Source organism: Scylla paramamosain, chromosome 12, assembly GCF_035594125.1.
Source record: "Scylla paramamosain isolate STU-SP2022 chromosome 12, ASM3559412v1, whole genome shotgun sequence".
In the NCBI taxonomy this organism is placed as follows: Eukaryota; Metazoa; Arthropoda; class Malacostraca; order Decapoda; family Portunidae; genus Scylla; species Scylla paramamosain.
The window spans coordinates 14,992,948-15,012,091 of NC_087162.1; the positions used below are offsets into that span (position 1 = coordinate 14,992,948).

General features: G+C 36.9%; 1 long non-coding RNA gene across 2 annotated transcripts in view; it reads right to left on the bottom strand.

Annotated features, from left to right (window-relative positions):
* LOC135105428 (uncharacterized) overlaps positions 1 to 17,914 on the bottom strand; it is a 30,781-nt gene extending 12,867 nt beyond the window's left edge. For both annotated transcript variants that reach the window (XR_010270833.1, XR_010270834.1), the window contains exons 1-2: positions 17,823 to 17,914; positions 3,692 to 4,530 (exon numbers count right to left, since the gene is read on the bottom strand). This is a non-coding gene — a long non-coding RNA (uncharacterized LOC135105428). The remainder of the gene's footprint in view (positions 1 to 3,691; positions 4,531 to 17,822) is intronic.
* Between the last annotated feature and the right edge of the window lie 1,230 nt (positions 17,915 to 19,144).

Here is a 19,144-nt window from a genome sequence, read left to right on the forward strand (position 1 = left end):
ACAAAGTACTCATACCTTCGTGCACTCATACGAGGCTACCCATACACACAGCATGCTCATGTGCTCACCTACAGGGCTGCCACATATATGCGTTCCTAACAATAATGATCAAGAAGGCTCGAGGGAAGACGAATAGGGGAAAGAGATGCCGAAGGAATTGGATAGGGAGAGTGAAAGGATTCGACATATACACTGACTTTTGAGTGTAGAAATCTTGTTAATCTGTCAGTAGACCCGTAAAGAAACTCTTAAAACAACCCGTTTCAATTCAACAAGAGGCTTCACAGTGTAGAAATCTTGTTAATCTGTCAACAGAAAAAACTGTAAAAACATCCTTTAAAAAATCGTGTCACTTCAACTAGAGCCTTTGAATGCAGAAATTTTGTTAATCTGTCATTAGAATCTTAAAAACACCTTTAAAAATCCGTGTCACTTCAACTAGAGCCTTTTGAATGCAGAAATCTTGTTAATATGTCACTAGAATCTCAAAAGACACTTAAAAACCCGTTTGTCACTTCAACTAGAGCCTTTGCAAACGAAGATCGGAAGACGGAAAGGGGCGTATCCCAACTCATCTGCTTCTTAAGTTCCGCCTCTTTGTGACGTCAAAGTAGAAGTGGAGACCGTGCGGAATACGCAAAAACATACAGAACCAGCCTTGAGAGAAGTGACATTCCTCTAGGATACAGGTATAGTAGTAGTAGTAGTAAAAGTAGTAGTAGTAGTAGTAGTAGTAGTAGTAGTAGTAGTAGTAGTAGTAGTAGTAGTAGTAGTAGTAGTAGTAGTAGTAGTAGTAGTAGTTATATTATATTGGTACATAAATAAATAAAATAATGTTGATAAGATTTTGTTATTGGCGTTTTACTTAAAGACTGTACAGCAAAGGAAGTAAACAAAGATAACAGGATAGTAAATTCATCGATTTATTGGATTCTGTGAAAAAGGAAAAGAATGGGACAAGAGAGTAGGATAGATAGATAGACAGATAGATAGATAGATAGATAGATAGATAGACAGACAGATAGGAGCGAAAGAAGGAAGGAGGAAAGAAAAATAAAAACACAAATATAAAAAATGGAACACAAAAAGAAAAAAAGGAAAAGAAAGCACATCAAACTACGAACAATTAAAAAAAAAAAAAGAAAAAAGAAAAAAAAACACAATACAAGATAATTCAGACCTAGGCATTGTAGACGAGAAACAAACAAAAAAAAAAAAGGCAGAGTCAATTATTACGATGCGTGATTCAGACCAAACGTACCTTAACAAAATAAATAACTACCTACATAATAAGTAACTAAATTATAAACTGAATAAATATTTTTTGTCACTTTTACAGAACGGACAACTTCCCTTTTCTCTTTTTAATTTTCTTTCTTTTCTTTTTTTTTCTTCTTATTTTGTATTCCTGGCCGGTCTCCTTATAAATATAATAAATAAACAAATGCACATTCATCTTCTTTTCAGTTTTGTTTCTTTTCAACAACTCGACTTTTTACTGTTTTCTCCCCCTCCTTTTTTCTATTTCTTTTCTATCTACATTGCTTGACCCACTCCACAAAAAAACTAATAAAAAACAAACAAAAAAAACAGCCCACCTGCCAAAGTCAAACATTAAAAAAAAAAAAGTTACAATGGATGGGAAAATAAATGGAACACCGATATTTTTTTTTTTTACGATGGCCAAGGAAGAACTAAATTGTATAAAAACGCTGTTCTAAAATTAACCTTTTCACTGATTATTATTTTTCTATTATTTATTTATTTTATTTTTTTCATAAGCAGTTACATGATTTCTTCCCACCTAAAATGTACAAATACTGCTCTACAATTAGCCCTATTACAGAAATACATATTTTTTTCCCCATATCAATTACACTTTTTCAAGACACTAATTTTTGTACAAGTCTCTCAGATAGCAGCCATCTTGACGCCCAAGAAAACAGATCAATAAAAATTAATTAAAAAAAAAATGACAAGAACATATTCTCTTCCTTTTGTGTCCATGCAATTTTCTGCTTTTCTTTTCCTTGTTTTCTTTTCTTTTCTTTTCTACAGTGAATATTAACCCTTTCACTGCTGAATGAAACAATTACCAGCAGCAGAAGCAATGCGAGAAATTTTTATAAGCATCTAAAAAATAAATATAAATAAATAAATAAAAATAGTGATGAAAAAAAAATACATTTAGCAATTTCTTCCCAATTCAACGACTGGATGTGGCTGCAGAACAAGTGAAGATATCTCAAAGTGATTGTTAATTAGGGAAAGGTGTATCAAGTGGTAGCCAAAGGGTTAAGAGATAGTTAAGGAGTGACATAACAAAGGTGCCTATTATTAAGTACTTTCTTCTCTCATCTTGATTTTTTTTTTTTTAAGGCCACAAAGATGATCAGTCAGGTTGTCATTAGTGTATTTTCCGAGTGGCAGTGTAGAATCATGAAAACACCCTTGAAAACCATAATAACTTTCACTTCAATCTATTACAAAAAATCAAGAAGCAAAACTAATAACTTCCACTCTGATGTTACAAGAATCATAAACACACCCTCGAGAGCCCATTAACTTCCACTCCTATTGCAAGAATCAAGAAAACACCCTTGCAAACCTTCGCAACTCCCATTTAAACAACAGCAATCATAAAAAAAAAATCCTTGAGAACAATGATTTTCCTTCCCTTCTGCTGCAATAATAATGAAAGCACTCTTAAGAACCCAAATAACTTGAAAACCCTATTAGCTTTCACCATTAATGCAAATACCCTTGAAAAACACCAATAACTTCCACTTTTTAACTATTACAATAATCATAAAAACATCCCTAAAAAATACAAAAAAAAAAAAACCTTAACAGCTTCCACGTCTATAGCAACAATGATAAAAACGCCCTTAAGAACCCCCAATAACTTTCACTCCATCCTACTGAAAGCACTAAGCACTAAGAAAGGCTTAAGGATACGAATGAAAACACAAACAGTTACATATAACAAAAGAATACAGGGTTTTTAGTCAGCCTCGCAAATACAATAGTCTACCCAATTAATTCAAGCATACCGATTTCATTTGGTATCTCGTTTTCTTTAGCGCTGAGTCTTTGCATGTAAAACTCATTGTATATATATATCTATGTATGTATGTATGTATGTATGTATGTATGTATGTATGTATGTATGCATGTATGTATGTATGTATGTCGACACAGTGGGAGGATAATGTATGCTTGAGTACTTTTTGCCAATATAAACACAACGTTATTAGCATACGTGCATCAGCTCAGTTAATTAATGATGCTGCTAAAGATTTACTGTAGTGTTATCGGGGAACACACACACACACACACACACACACACACACACACACACACACACACACACACACACACACACACACACGGTAATTTTGGTACTAATATGAATACATATAATAATAATAATAATAATAATAATAATAATAATAATAATAATAATAATAATAATAAAAAGGAGGAAGGTAAAAATGATTATTATAAAGATAAAAAGGAAAAAGGACAAAATGATAATGACAATAATGATAAAGACATGATACTACGTAGTTCACTCGAGGGGAAAGTTAATTATTACTAATGGTGACTGACTAAGAAGATAAAAATAAAAGGAAGAAAAGAAAAGAGAGCAGAATAGTAAAAATACAACAAACTTTTCATCATTACGTACCTTGTATTGCAGATGATCTGCGTGCGCGTGCTGGTCTTCTGTTCAGGGTGGGCACGGCAGGGAGTCCAGTCTTGCTGATCACTTCACTCATTAAGCCACTTCACTTCACTTCACTTCACCAGGTTTTTTTCAGGCCTTCACGAACGAAAAACTTTCACTTCAGTTACGCTCAATTCAACCAAAAGCACTTCACTTCACTGCACTTTCAGGTTCAGAAATGGTGTATTTCTTTCAGCCCTTCATGGACGAAAACCCTTCACTTCAGTTACGTTCATTTCAATCAAAATCTTGACCCTTTTAACTCACCTATAATATTTTTTTTTTCTTTTCTTCTTCAATCCTTCCATATTTTTTTTTTTCCAAAAGTAACAATTCAATATTTCCATTATTTCCTTCCATTTCCCCATTTTCCTACTTCATATCCTTCCCGTTTTCACTCTCTTCTAAGTCAAACAATATTTATTCCATTTTCTTTGTCATTCTTTCCTTTTTACCTCAAGCTACCAGGTCAACAGGAAGCTAAAGTCAGGTCACATATGTCTCCCAGCCACCCACCTGCCTCGTTCCTGCCAGAGGTCACGGACTTTTCAACAGGTGTAGCATATGACTAAAGCTGCAGGTACTGAAGAAAGGACCGGCAGGTGAGGCACAGGTAAGGCTCAGGTAATGTGTCAGGTGAGGTCAGGTAAGGAATCAGGTTACACGCTCGGTCCAAAGGTGGTGTGGTATGGCTGTTGATGCATTGATTTAATTTCCTTTTTCCTCCTCTCTCTTTTCCAGGTCTCTCATGTTCAAATAGTGATGGACGTCTGGCTAACTTTTCTTCTCGACTGTTGATTCTGTGAGTGTGAAAGAAAGAAAGTAGGCAATGGTGAGTGAGTTTGTGCCCCACCTCTCTCTCTCTCTCTCTCTCTCTCTCTCTCTCTCTCTCTCTCTCTCTCTCTCTCTCTCTCTCTCTCTCTCTCTCTCTCTCTCTCTCTCTCTCTCTCTCGCCTCATATTTTGTACCAGCTTGTTTCAAATTTATCCTTTTTTATTTTTATTTTTTTCTAGCTACAAGACTTAGAGAAAAAATGTTAGGTGTTTTATCCACAGTAATTCGTCTAAAATGCCTACCAAGTTAATAATTAGTAAAGTTCATTAAAATAAATCTTTAATGTTTAAAAAAATAAAACACTATATCAAGTCAGCTAAAATTTTCTCTCTCTCTCTCTCTCTCTCTCTCTCTCTCTCTCTCTCTCTCTCTCTCTCTCTCTCTCTCTCTCTCTCTCTCTCTCTCTCTCTCTCTCTCTCTCTGTGTGTGTGTGCGTGTGTGTGTGTGTGTGTGTGTGTGTGTGTGTGTGTGTGTGTGTGTGTGTGTGTGTGTGTGTGTGTGTGTGTGTGTGTGTGTGTTCGCTCGTAAAGCGCTAAAAGATATATATTTTCCAAAGAATTTTCTGAAAAGTTGAGACAAAACATACCTACCATGAGTCTCTCTCTCTCTCTCTCTCTCTCTCTCTCTCTCTCTCTCTCTCTCTCTCTCTCTCTCTCTCTCTCTCTCTCTCTCAAACTTTCAGAATATAATATTTCCGAAAGGGTTTCTTACTTAAAGTTGAGACAAAACACCGAATACTCTCTCTCTCTCTCTCTCTCTCTCTCTCTCTCTCTCTCTCTCTCTCTCTCTCTCTCTCTCTCTCTCTCTCTCTCTCTCTCTCTCTCATGCGATCATAAATGATATCCAGTTATTAATGCACACATACATTCATATATATACAAACATACATATATACATACATAATCTTAATTTATAAACCATATTCTATTTATCTAAACATACACAAATGGAAACCTAAATACATAAACAGACAGACAGACAGAGAGACAGACAGATAGATAGATAGATGGAAAGACAGACAGAAAGACAGACATATAGATAGAGACAAATAAATAGATAGATAGAAAGATATAGATAGAGAGATGCACAGATATATAGATAGATAGGCAGGCAGACAGACAAAGATAGACTAATGCAAAAACACAGACAGACAGACACACACACACACACACACACACACACACACACACACACACACACACACACAGATACATATCAGACACAGACACATGAATAAAAAAAAATAGTTAGAATTTTCAAATAACATAAAAAATAAATAAACAGATAAATAAACCATGCATATTAATAGGGACCTGTGTGTGTGTGTGTGTGTGTGTGTGTGTGTGTGTGTGTGTGTGTGTGTGTGTGTGTGTGTGTGTGTGTGTGTGTGTGTGTGTGTGTGTGTGTGTGTGTGTGTGTGTGTGTGTGTGTGTGTGTGTGTGGTTCAAATAGATGAGGGAATAATTACCAAACCGTATGGACGTAATAAACTGCTTGCATAACCCGTGTGTGTGTGTGTGTGTGTGTGTGTGTGTGTGTGTGTGTGTGTGTGTGTGTGTGTGTGTGCGCCACCCCTCACTACTATAGCCAATGCAGATGACCAAACCATGAGGTGTGCTGAGTTGCTGTATTCTAGCTGTGCTTTACTGCTTTATAATGACATCAGTGTTTTCAGTCCCCTGCGAGTTAGTTGTTCAATCTATTGGGAGTTGGGTGTTTGGTGTAGTATTAATGATGCATTATGGGGCTTATCGTTATTATTATTATTACTATTATTATTATTATTATTATTATTATTATTATTATTATTATTGTTGTTGTCTTTATTATTATCGTTATTGTTTGTTACAGTATTATTGATGCGTCTCTTTTTTTCTTTTTTTTTTAAGTTAAAGGGTCACTGGCCAAGGGGAAAAAAAAAATCCCACTTAAGCGCCAGTCCTAAAGATACGTCAAGAGAATCATCGAAAATTAAAAGATACGTCTTAACTTGAAAGAATTCAAGTCGTAGGAAGGTGGAAATACAGAAGCAGGCAGGGAGTTTCAGAGTTTACCCGAGAAAGGGATGAATGATTGAGAATACTGGTTAACTCTTGCATTAGAGAGATGGACAGAATAGGGATGAAAGAAAGAAGAAAGTCTTGTGCAGCGAGGCCGCGGGAGGAGGGGAGGCATGCAGTTAGCAAGATCAGAAGAGCAGTTAGCATGAAAAACTGCGATAGAAGACAGCTAGAGATGCAACATTGCGGCGATGAGAAAAAAGCTAAAGACATCCAGTTAGAGGAGAGTTGATGAGACGAAAAGCTTTTGATTCCACCCTGTCTAAAATAGCAGTATGAGGGGAATCCCCTCAGACATGTGAAGCATACTCCATACATGGGAGTATAAGACCCCTGTACAGAGTTAGTAGCTGTGTGAGGGGTGAGAAAAACTGGCGGAGACGTCTCAGAACACATAACTTCATAGAAGCTGTTTTAGCTAGAGATGACATGTGAAGTTTCCAGTTCAGATTATAAATAAAGGACAAACTGAGGAAGTTCAGTGTGGAAGAGGGGGACAGTTGAGTGTCATTGAAGAAGAGGAAACAGTTGTCCGGAAGGTTATGTCGAGTTGATAGATGGAGGAACTAAGTTTTTGAGGCAATGAAAAATAATAAGTTTGCTCTGCCCCAATCAGAAATTTTAGAGAGATCAGAAGTCATGCGTTCTGTGGCTTCCTTGCGTGAACTCTTTACTTCCTGAAGGGTTGGACGTCTATGAAAAGACGTAGAAAAGTGCAGGGTGGTATCATCAGTGTAAGAGCGAATAGGACAAAAAGTTTGGTTTAGATCACTGATGAATAATAGGAATAGAGTGGGTGACAGAATAGAACCCTGAGGAACACTGTTAATAGATTAAGAACAGTGACCGTCTACCACAGCAGCAATAGAACGGTCAGAAAGGAAACTTGAAATGAAGTTACAGAGAGAAGGATAGAAGCCGTAGGAGGGTAGTTTGGAAATCAAAGCTTTGTGCCAGACTCTATCAAAAGCCTTTGATATGTCTAAGGCAACAGCAAAAGTTTCATAAAAATCTCTAAGAGAGGATGGTCAAGACTTAGTAAGGAAAGCCAGATCACCAGTAGAGCGGCCTTGACGGAACCCATACTGGCGATCAGATAGAATGTTGTGAAGTGATAGATGTTTAAGAATCTTCCTGTTGAGGATAAATTAAAAACTTTAGATAGTCAGGAAATTAAAGCAATAGGGCGGTAGTTCGAGGGATTAGAACGGTCACCCTTTTTTAGGAACAGGCTGAATGTAAGCAAACTTCCAGCAAGAAGGAAAGGTAGATGTTGACAGACAGAGTTAAAAGAGTTTGACTAGGCAAGGTGCAAGCACGGAGGGGCAGTTTCAGAGAACAGTAGGAGGGACCCCATCAGGTCCATAAGCCTTCCGAGGGTTTAGTCCAGCGAGGGCATGGAAAACATCATTGCGAAGGATTTTAATGGGTAGCATGAAGTAGTCAGGGGGTGGAGGAGAGGGAGGAACAAGCCCTGAATTATCCATGGTAGAGTTTTTAGCAAAGGTTTGAGCGAACAGTTCAGCTTCAGAAATAGAAGAGATGGCAGTGGTGTCATCAGGTTGAAATAAAGGAGAGAAAGATAAAGAAGCAAAGTTATTGGAGATATTTTTGGCTAGATGCCAGAAGTCACGAGGGGAGTTAGATCTTGAAAGATTTTGACACTTTCTATTAATGAAGGAGTTTTTGGCTAGTTGGGGAACAGACTTGGCATGGTTCCGGGCAAGAAATATAAAGCGCATGATATTCTGGTGATGGAAGGCTTAAGTACCTTTTATGGACCACCTCTCTATCATGTACAGCTCGAGAACAGGCTGTGTTAAACTAAGGTTAGGAAGGTTTAGGACGAGAAAAAGAGTGAGGAATGTACGCCTCCATGCCAGACACTATCACCTCTGTTATGCGCTCAGCACACAAAGACGGGTCTCTGATTGTAGTAGTCATTCCAAGAAAAATCAGGTTCCCCCAACTAGCAGAGGCAAAACGCCAGAGGCATCTCCGCTTAGGGGGATCCTGAGGAGGGATTGGAGCGATAGGACAAGATACAGATATGAGATTGTGATCGGAGGAGCCCAACAGAGAAGAGAGGGTGACAGCATAAGCAGAAGGATTAGAGGTTAGAAAAATATCAAGAATGTTGGGCGTATCTCCAAGACAGTCAGGAATACGAGTAGGGTGTTGCACCAATCGTTCTAGGTCGTGAAGGGTAGCAAAGTTGAAGGCTAGTTCACCAGGATGGTCAGTGAAGGGAGAGGAAAGCCAAAGCTGGTGGTGAACACTGAAGTCTCCAAGAATGGAGATCTCTGCAAAAGGGAAGAGAGTCAGAATGTGCTCCACTTTGCAAGTTAAGTAGTCAAAGAATTTCTTATAGTCAGAGGAGTTAGGAGAGAGGTATACAGCACAGATAAATTTAGTTTGAGAGTGACTCTGTAGTCGTAGCCAGATAGCGGAAAACTCGGAAGATCCAAGAGCGGGGGCACGAGAGCAGGTTAAGTCGTTGCGCACATAGACACAACATCCAGCTTTGGATTGAAAATGAGGATAAAGAAAGTAGGAGGGAACATAAAAGGTGATACTGTCAGTTGTCTCAGACACCTGTGTTTCCGTGAGGAAAAGAAGATGAGGTTTAGTTGAGTTTAGCAGTCATTATTATTGTAGTTGCTGCTGTTATTAAAAAAATAAAAACTTAATGCTGAGTGAAAAGCATTGAATATGATACTATACTGGAAGGTTTAAGAGAAAACAAGTACCGTTACGTTACAAGACTATCATTAAAAGGCTAACTACTATTGCTACAGTATGTAATTTTCCTGCGATTATAAAATACAAATTTTGAGAAACTGAGAACGAAGTGTTTTTATCATTACAATATTTTATTTTTATTCTAATTGTGTATTTTTACATTATTATCTATACAATTCTTCTTCTCCTCTCTCCGTTTCCCTAGAGCAAAGGGTTGGCACTATTTAAGAGTCTCCTCCAGTTGTTCCTGTCCCTTGCATCTTCCTCTGTGATTCCCATCCTTTGCAGTTCTCCCATCCTCTTCCTCCCATCATTACCAATTCACCTGATTCATATAATTTTTAATAACAGAGAGCCATTACTTTTATCACCATATTGTAACTGTTACTACACCAACACACACTATTACCACGTTCTTTATGTCTTGCATCATCAATTTATTATACACCGATTGTTAATATTATAGCAATAAAAAAAGTGCCATTACTTTTATTACTAGTGTAGCCATACTCGCATATCAATACAATTAATATTTTCCTTCCTACGTTATTATCCATGGCGCACAAACCCTTTATTGCATCTAACATTTCTGGCCTCATCATTATGACCTGAGTTCTATTCATATTACACTCCATTCCCTTCACTTTTGTATTGGGAGTGATCACATATATAAATACAGCTTTCTATGTTCCTTCCTGCGCTATGGTCCACACAACACAAACACGTCTAAGCATATAACATTTCTGGTCTTATTAACAAGCCATGAGCTCTCTCTATATATTACATCCTACACCAATCACTTTTGGGAGTAACCATATGAAAACTATTATTATCTTCCTCCCTGCGTTAATATCAATACACTAGTGCAGACTTGTTGGTGTATATAACATTTCTGGCCTAATTAACATGACCTGTGTTTTTTTTCTGTATTGCATTATACAACCATCATGAGTAACGATATATTAAAACTATTACTATTTTCCTTCAGGAGTTATTTCACAAACAAACTTATTCATGCATCTAATGATTCTGGCCTTATTATGTATGACCTGTGTTCTCTCTCTCTCTCTCTCTCTCTCTCTCTCTCTCTCTCTCTCTCTCTCTCTCTCTCTCTCTCTCTCTCTCTCTCTCTCTCTCTCTCTCTCTCTCTCTCAATATTTTTTTCTATTACCATCATGTTTCCATTGGTAGTAATCATACATAAAACAATTACAATTTTCTTTCTTGAGCACAAACTCGTTTATTTATCTGGCTTTATCATCATGACCTGTGCTCTGTAACTTACGCTCCAAACTCATCAAATTTGTATTGGGAGCAAAGTGTTATCAATACAGTGCAGGCCCGCCACTCACTGTCATAATATAAACATGAACAAAAGGTAATATCGTTAAATCCCTCAGTGATAATAATCCAGCACAGTTTTCCTTCACAGTTCATGCAATTTTCACACGTTTCTTTCCTCCTGTCTGTTTTGAAATACACCAAAATAACAATTACATGAAAAAAAAAACATTCATACGTAATTTTCTTCCTATGACGTAATTTTTCCCGCGTTTCTTCCCTCTCACCCATTCGTAAAAAAAAAATTAAATAAATAAATAAATAAATAAATAAATAAAAATACAGGGAAAAAAAAGCAATTAATAAATAACTACACAAAGGGCGAACATATAATAACGATAAAAGTTCCCTCAAAAAATATCCCTGAAATGTTTCCGTTCATTTATAGAGCAATTTTTCGCACCTTCCTTCCCTTACATTCATTAAAAAAATAAATAAATAAAATAAAATAAATAAATACAAAAAATAAATAAATAAATGAATAAAAAATAAAAAAAATCAAAAATCAAGAAATAATATGAATAATAACCAACAAAAAGGGAGAAAACTACAATACCAAAAAAAAGTTCCCACATAAAAATGTTCCACCAGTTTTATTTCCCGTCAAGTAATTTTCGCACCTGTCTTTCCTCCCATTCGTTCAGAAATGTAGCAAAATCACAAATACATAAAAACATCAATACAAAAAATAAATAAATAAATAAACAAATAAACAAATATATAATAAATAAATATAGAAATAAAAAAACACAAAACGACTAATATACAAACTAAAATGTAAAAAGAAAAAAATAAATAAATAAACAAAATAAACACACACACGCACACACACACACACATATAGAAGAAAAAGAAAAACGAGAGAGAGAGAGAGAGAGAGAGAGAGAGAGAGAGAGAGAGAGAGGAGAGAGAGAGAGAGAGAGAGAGAGAGAGAGAGAGAGAGAGAGAGAGAGAGAGAGAACAAACACAACACAACACAACACAGAGCACGATCCTTACATGATAAGAGCAGGCGGCGTTATTACTAAGCGTGCAGTGTTATGGTATTCAGTCCACTCTATAATGAAAGGTGAACGCCTCATTTGCTCTCATTATTATTACAGGTGGCTGGCGGACTGGCTGGCTGGCTGGCTGTACCTCTGTCTGTGTGTGTGTGTGTGTGTGTGTGTGTGTGTGTGTGTGTGTGTGTGTGTGTGTGTGTGTCTGGCTCGGTGCATCTGTCTGTGTGTGTGTCTTGCTGTACCTGTGTGTACCTGGATGGCCACCGGTACCTCAATTAACATTCCGCTGGGCAGTAATGGCAGCGATGAGTGCCAATAATGTAATGTTGGGCAAGGAATGCCTGCGAGGGTGGGAGGGCTGAAATGCTGCGTGTCAGAGGAAAAAAATTAAGAAAACCACACAAAAAGAAAGAAAAAGGATAATAATAATAATAATAATAATAATAATAATAATAATAATAATAATAATAATAATAATAAACCAAACCAACACTGCTAAAGCTAACTGAAATGCAGTCCATATTTTTCATCGAGGAAAATTTATTGATATGACGAAAAATACATAAATAAATAAACATAAGTTGAAATAAAAATCCTGTATTCTGTATAAAGCTCATTAAAGAAAAATAAATAAATAAATAAATAAATAAAAGCATCCCTGAAACCAGCACCCACGCATGGCATGTACGGCTGGAAGGCTGTGACTGTAGGAATAATGTTACTGTAAGGCTGTAGGCTGCAGAAATAAGGTAACGCCGTAGGTAGGCTGTTGAACTAAGCTTACTGTAATATTGTAGGCTTTTACAACTAGGCTGGAATGCTGAGGTGGTGTGGTATGTACGGCTGGAATGCTGAGGTGGTGCGGTATGTACGGCTGGAATGCTGAGGTGGTGTGGAATGTACGGCTGGAATGCTGAGGTGGTGTGTAATGTACGGCTGGAATGCTAAGGTGGTGTGGAATGTACTTCTGGAATGCTGAGGGGCGGGTGTCACACTCACGGCTCGTGGGATGGTGTGAGTGGTCCGCCAGGTGACAAATATTTTTTTTTACTCGATGTTATAATTATTACAGTTGAGGAACACCTAACTGGTCAGACGACACAATAATATTAAACTCTTACTTACATGGTAACCTAAAACAGATATATATATATATATATATATATATATATATATATATATATATATATATATATATATATATATATATATATATATATAAAGGGTGGGATGCAGAGAAAGTATAAAATGTAGGGATGGATGCTGTTGAAACAAAGTAATTCTATGGCTGAAGGCTGTAAACTTGGCTGAACGCAGAGGAAGCACAGAATGTAAGGCTAGCATGCTGTATACTGTTAGAGGAAGCTTTTCAAAACAAGGCTAATATTACTATAGACTGTAAGACCCACTATTTCTACACGTTTTCTTCTTTCAGACTCCTCCTCCTCCTCCTCCTCCTCCTCCTCCTCCTTCAATAGACGCTTTAACCCTTTCACTGCGATACGCAACAATTTCCAGCGTTAAAATCAATGAAATATTTAAAAGCATCGACAAGGAAGGAAAAAAGGGCATTAAAACAACAGATTCTCCAATTTCTATCCAGTATAATGCTGAGGTAGTCGTGGAGCTAAAAGAAATGTCAGGTACGTAGGTGGGAACGCCTAGACTGTTGCTAAGTTAACCAATATTCTCAATCATTCATTCAGGTAAATTCTGGAACTCCCCGCCTGGCTATTTTTTTTTTTTTTACCTCTTTTTAGGGACTGATATTTCAGTGGGCCCTTCCTCACACTTTTTGTTGTCCTTGGCCACTGCCCCTCTTGCAATTAAAAAAGAAAGAACAAAAAGAAAAAAAATTAAACGATAATACTAGTAAAAGGATTTCACGCTTATGATAAAAATAACAGGCTTGAAAACCTAACCAAAAATAAATAAAAAAATAAATAAAATGAGCTACATGGCTTAGGACAAATATATTTCAGTAAGTTATACCTCAAATAGAAACATGTGCTGTAACACTCACGTAAAAAAAATGTAACAATAATGATGATGATGACGATGATGATGATGATGATGATGATGATGATGATGCTACTGCTGCTGCTGCTGCTGCTGCTGCTGCTGCTGCTGATGATGATGATGATGATGATGATGATGATGATAACAACAACAACAACAACAACAACAACAACAACAACAACAACAACAATATACTAGACTAAAATAAATAAAACAAGACAAAAACAAACACAAAAACAAAAAAACAAGAAACAAAAAACCAGCCAGCACGGACACATTGAAATATATGCAATAAGGGCAAATGGAATATATAGTTTTCCTTTTAACAGAATAAATATTTGTCGACAACACTAATATTAATTGGAATGCTTTGCTCTTCCCTGCTGTATTTACTAACGAGGCTGCCTGTCACTGCACTGCCCTACATGTTACTCATCAAACACATCCCCACACGACACTGGGGTCATAGGAAGCCACCCTCTAGTGTATTGATGTAGGTAATGCCAAGTAAGAGCCGTATTCTGAAGCAATCCTGCGCAACCCTCCACTACTTTCAAAAGGCTCTCGTTGAAGTTATACGGGTTTTTAAAGTGGTTTTTACGGTTCTTGTGACAAATTTAAAAAAATTTCTATAGTATTAACAGGAGAAATGCTCTTTCAGTCCCGGCTATTCATCTCTGGCCTTTGAACAGAGTCGTGGTGAAAGAGAAGCGTTTCTGAATACAGCCCTAAGGTGAAAGGGAAATACTGCAGCACGCTTTTGTGATGAGGCTGTGGTTACTTTTTTGTAAACTGTATCTTTGTAATTTCATAGCTAGACTTTTTTCTCTCTTCTTCGAGATATTTTTTCTTCTAGAATACTTTTTTTCTCCTCCTCCTCCTCCTCCTCCTCCTCCTCCTCCTCCTCCTCCTCCTCCTCCTTCTCCTCCTCCTCCTACTCCTCCTCCTCCTCCTTCTCAACCTCCTGTTCTTCTTCTAGGACAGACTTTTAAATTACTTCCTTTCTTCTTCAAGGCTAAACTTTCTCCTCCTCCTCCTCTTCCTCCTCCTCCTCCTCCTCCTCCTCCTCATCATCATCATCATCATCATCATCATCATCATCACCATCATCATCATCCTTCTTCTTCAAGGACAGATTTTTTTTCTTCTCTTCATCATGGCTACACTTTCTTCTTCTTCTTTTCTTTTCCTACTTACTCGTATAATTTTTCTTCTAACAGATTATGATCAGTTTTCATCAAACCGCAACATGTTACCTAATTTCAAACCTTATTTCAGGATATCTTAAGAAAATTATAAACGAATGAATAAATAAATAAATAAATAAATAATGAGCAAATAAATCCCTACATAGAGTAATTGGATAAAGTAAATGAAATGCTGACTACGGAAAATGATAAATCTATACATAAATAAATACGTATATATGTAATTGGTAGATTAACTAACGATTAGCAAAAGAGAAAAGCAACAAAACATCAACAACAACAACAACAACAACAACAACAACAACAACAACAACAACGAAAAGAAAGCATAAAAATGAAGGAAAGAAATGAAGAAGGGAGGGAGGGAGGTAGGAATGAAGAATGAGAGAAGGAAGAAAGAAAAGAAACGGAGAAACAGGAAGAAAGAAAAAAAGAAAGGGTGAATGAAATAAAAAAAAATCCGTGTTAGGACAGAATACAAGAGGGAAAAGAACGAACAGTGTAACGGAGCATACTAACACAGTTTTCGAAAAAGAACAATAAATGTGTAACTGAAGTGTGAGTTTAAAGGAAACAGATGTGTGGAGCAACAGGATATGTTGATACAAGCTTTGAGAAAATTCATGAAAAGAAATTTAAAAGAAATAAAAACAACTGTGTTAGGAAGATTACAAGATGAAAAGCGAGAAAATGTGTAGAAAATAATTATATAAAGTCTAGTAAGGAAAGTAAAGAAAAAAATTCAGAACACAAGAAAAATGAGTAAAGAAAAATAATGAAATATAGCCTAGTCATGAAAGTAAAAAAAAAAAATTCAGAATACAAGGCGAAAAAAACGAAAAAAAAATATGCAGAAAATAATGAAATAAAGTGAAAAGAAATACTCAGAATACAAGACGAAAAACGAGGAAACGAGTAGCAAAATAATGAAACAGACTAGCAAGGAAGGTAAAGAATACAAAAAGGAAAAGAAAAACAAGAAAACCTGTAAAATAATAAAAAAAAAAAGACAAGTAAGGAAGTAAAGAAAACCTCATCATACAAGACGAAAACCGAGAAAATGCTGAAAAAAATAACAAAGGCAGGACAAGTAAAGGAGGGAGGGGGAAAACAGGATAACGTCTCTTTACTGCATGTTCACTCAGTGCCGGCTGGAAATTACATTAGCCTATTACGTTCTGATCATTTATTTATTTATTTATTTATTTATTTATTTATTTATCATTATTATCATTTTATTTATTTATTTATATATATTTTTTTCTTTCTGTGTGTGTGTGTGTGTGTGTGTGTGTGTGTGTGTGTGTGTGTGTGTGTGTGTGTGTGAATATATCTGCCATCCATTTCTCTCGCGAATGTCTTTCCTTTAACGCGCTGACACTCGCGGCCTTTGCATACTGCTATTTGTGCTCAGATTACGTGATGTCATTAAGTCTGTGATGGCTCCTCTCTTGCAACCAATGCGATTATTTACTCTTACCAGGTAAAATTTTTCAGTCACACCAAAACATAAAAGAATAAATTTTGACTAGATGCATGTAAAATAAATAGGTAAATAAATAGTTACCTAAATACAACATAATAGCAGACAAATGTGAATAATCAAATAAACAAATAATCAAACAAATAAACAAATATAAATAAACTCAATACAACATACAACAAGACAAACCTTCTCTACAACGTTCAATATCATCACGAGCACATTATCATAAACCATTACCTCAACTAACTATCGCAGTAAATTGTTCCCAGGCAGACAAACACACAGACGGACAGCCTCGCCTAACCTACAGACCGCGGAGGAGACATCTCTACCATCAGTCTTACCGCTATGTCTCCCGTCCCCTCTTCCTTCCCCGGACATCGCTTCCCTCGTCTACATGGAGAGCGTGTTCCTGACAGCTCTCCTCCACTAGACACGCTCGTACACATCTTTCCCAGACGGTTCCTGAGAGACGATGCGTACAGTCCGGCCTGGCGGATTGGTAGATATCCGGACAGAGAGAGAGAGAGAGAGAGAGAGAGAGAGAGAGAGAGAGAGAGAGAGAGAGAGAGAGAGAGAGAGAGAGAGAGAGAGGGAGGGAGGGAGGGAGAGAGAGAGAGAGAGAGAGAGAGAGAGAGAGAGAGAGAGAGAGAGAGAGAGAGAGAGAGAGAGAGAGAGAGAGAGAGAGAGAGAGAGAGAGAGAGAGAGAGAGAGAGAGAGAGAGAGAGAGAGAGAGAGAGAGAGAGAGAGAGAGAGAGAGAGAGAGAACGCACCCCTCAATTTCAAGATAAGGTAAAAATGGGGCATAGGCTGTAAGACCACATTCAATAACACTTCAATGCCGCACCTACACTATTTTAAAAGGCTTTAGTTGAAGCTACACAGGTTTTTAAGTGTTTTGTTTATGGTTTTATTGTTAATCTGTAGGTTCTTTTTAAGTTTTAATAGCTTTGTTGTTAATCTATAGGTGGTAAGTGTTTTTTTTTTTCTTTTTTATGGTTTTACTGAAAGATCAACAAGATTCCTACATTGCTAGCTGGAGAAACACTAGAGAACCCAGCGAATCATCTCCCCTCCCTCTTCCTCTCTGTCTTATCTCTATCTCCTCTATTCTCTCCTCTCTCTTCACATGATCCTCACACTGCAGTCCTACCCAGCCTCCTCTTATCGTGCTCTCCTCCAACCCACAGGACAACAAACCCACACCCAGGACCAGAAATGCCTCATCTCTCCGCCATTAACCATCAGCTGTTTTGGTACCAGAAAATGACGTGTTGTATTAGTTTATCATTATTTATATCATGTCTTACGTGTCGAGTGTTTGTGTAGTGTCACAGGCTGCGAAATTACCCCCGTTTCTTATTACACAAAATGTGAGAGAAAAATAAAATGAATACTCACAAAATTTATGACACCTCTCCTACCCCACTTCTTGTTGTCCACTGGCTCGCCGCGTGCTCGAGGTTCTGTGACGTCACCAATCATGCGAGCCTCTAAGGAGTCAAATCAGTGTTAAAATAAAAAATATTTTTACTCAATAAGAAATACTATTATTGAATATGACAAATAAATGTTACAAAATATGATGTACCTAAGTAATATTTGACTGCAATGCTTTATTTACATAATCATGCGAGCCTCTTCATATCATCAAATCAGAGTTAAAGTACGGATACATAACATATTAAATCTAAATATTAAAAAAAAGGTTCTATAGAATTATTAGAAACTGAGAGGAAATAATAATGTACAATTAACATTATTCTTTATTTTTAACACCTAAGTGACATAACCAGTCAAACGAGTCTTCCATGAAATGAAATCAGCTCAATAGTCCATAATCTAAATAAAAACAAATACACGAGATACTAATGCCACTGAATACTATTACTGAATAATGCATAGTGCCAAAATATGAAGCTATACCTAACATAATGATTTATTTGTATGATAACAAACAGGTTACGAGTTAATTATTGCAATAGCAGTTCCATGATGTAGTCTGCTGTGATTTCGATGCTAGCTGTGCTGCCTGTAAATGACGTAGTGATATGGTGAGGAGAGGAGGAGGAGGAGGAGGAGGAGAGCTAATGGCGGTGGTGGTGGTTCAGTTGTTGTTGTTGTTGTTGTTGTTGTTGTTGTTGTTGTCTTTCTATTTGTCATATCACTATCTTTACTACTACTACTACTACTACTACCATCACCACAACTACTAGTACTACTACTACTACTAAAATCACCACCACCACCACCACCACTACCACCACCACTCTCTGCATGCAACCCATTAGAAGCCAGGAAACAAAAGGGAACTTACGCTGTGGAGATACGCTGGTACATTTCAATCCTAGTCTCGGGTATTTTGGCCCTAAGAAAAATTATGTACTCGAAACAAGAGAATGTGCAACAGAGGAACTCCACTTGCAGGGGCAGCAAATCCTGACTTAGCAGCTGGTTCTTTTCAGTAGCTGCACAAATGCCTTAGCTAGCAACAGGAAGTAATATTCCAAGATATGAGGCTTTGGTATGTGATCCTTAACTTTTTATTATTTTGCTGTGACCGTGTGTATGTTTCAGATGTAAAGGTCTTTCCACACCAGGAAATATTATTTGAAATCAGTTTACGAAATATTTCCGCACAGCTTTAATACAGTTTCCAGACAGTTTCCAAACAGTTTTCAAGCAGTTTGCAAACTCTTAAGAAACATTTTGGATATACGGAG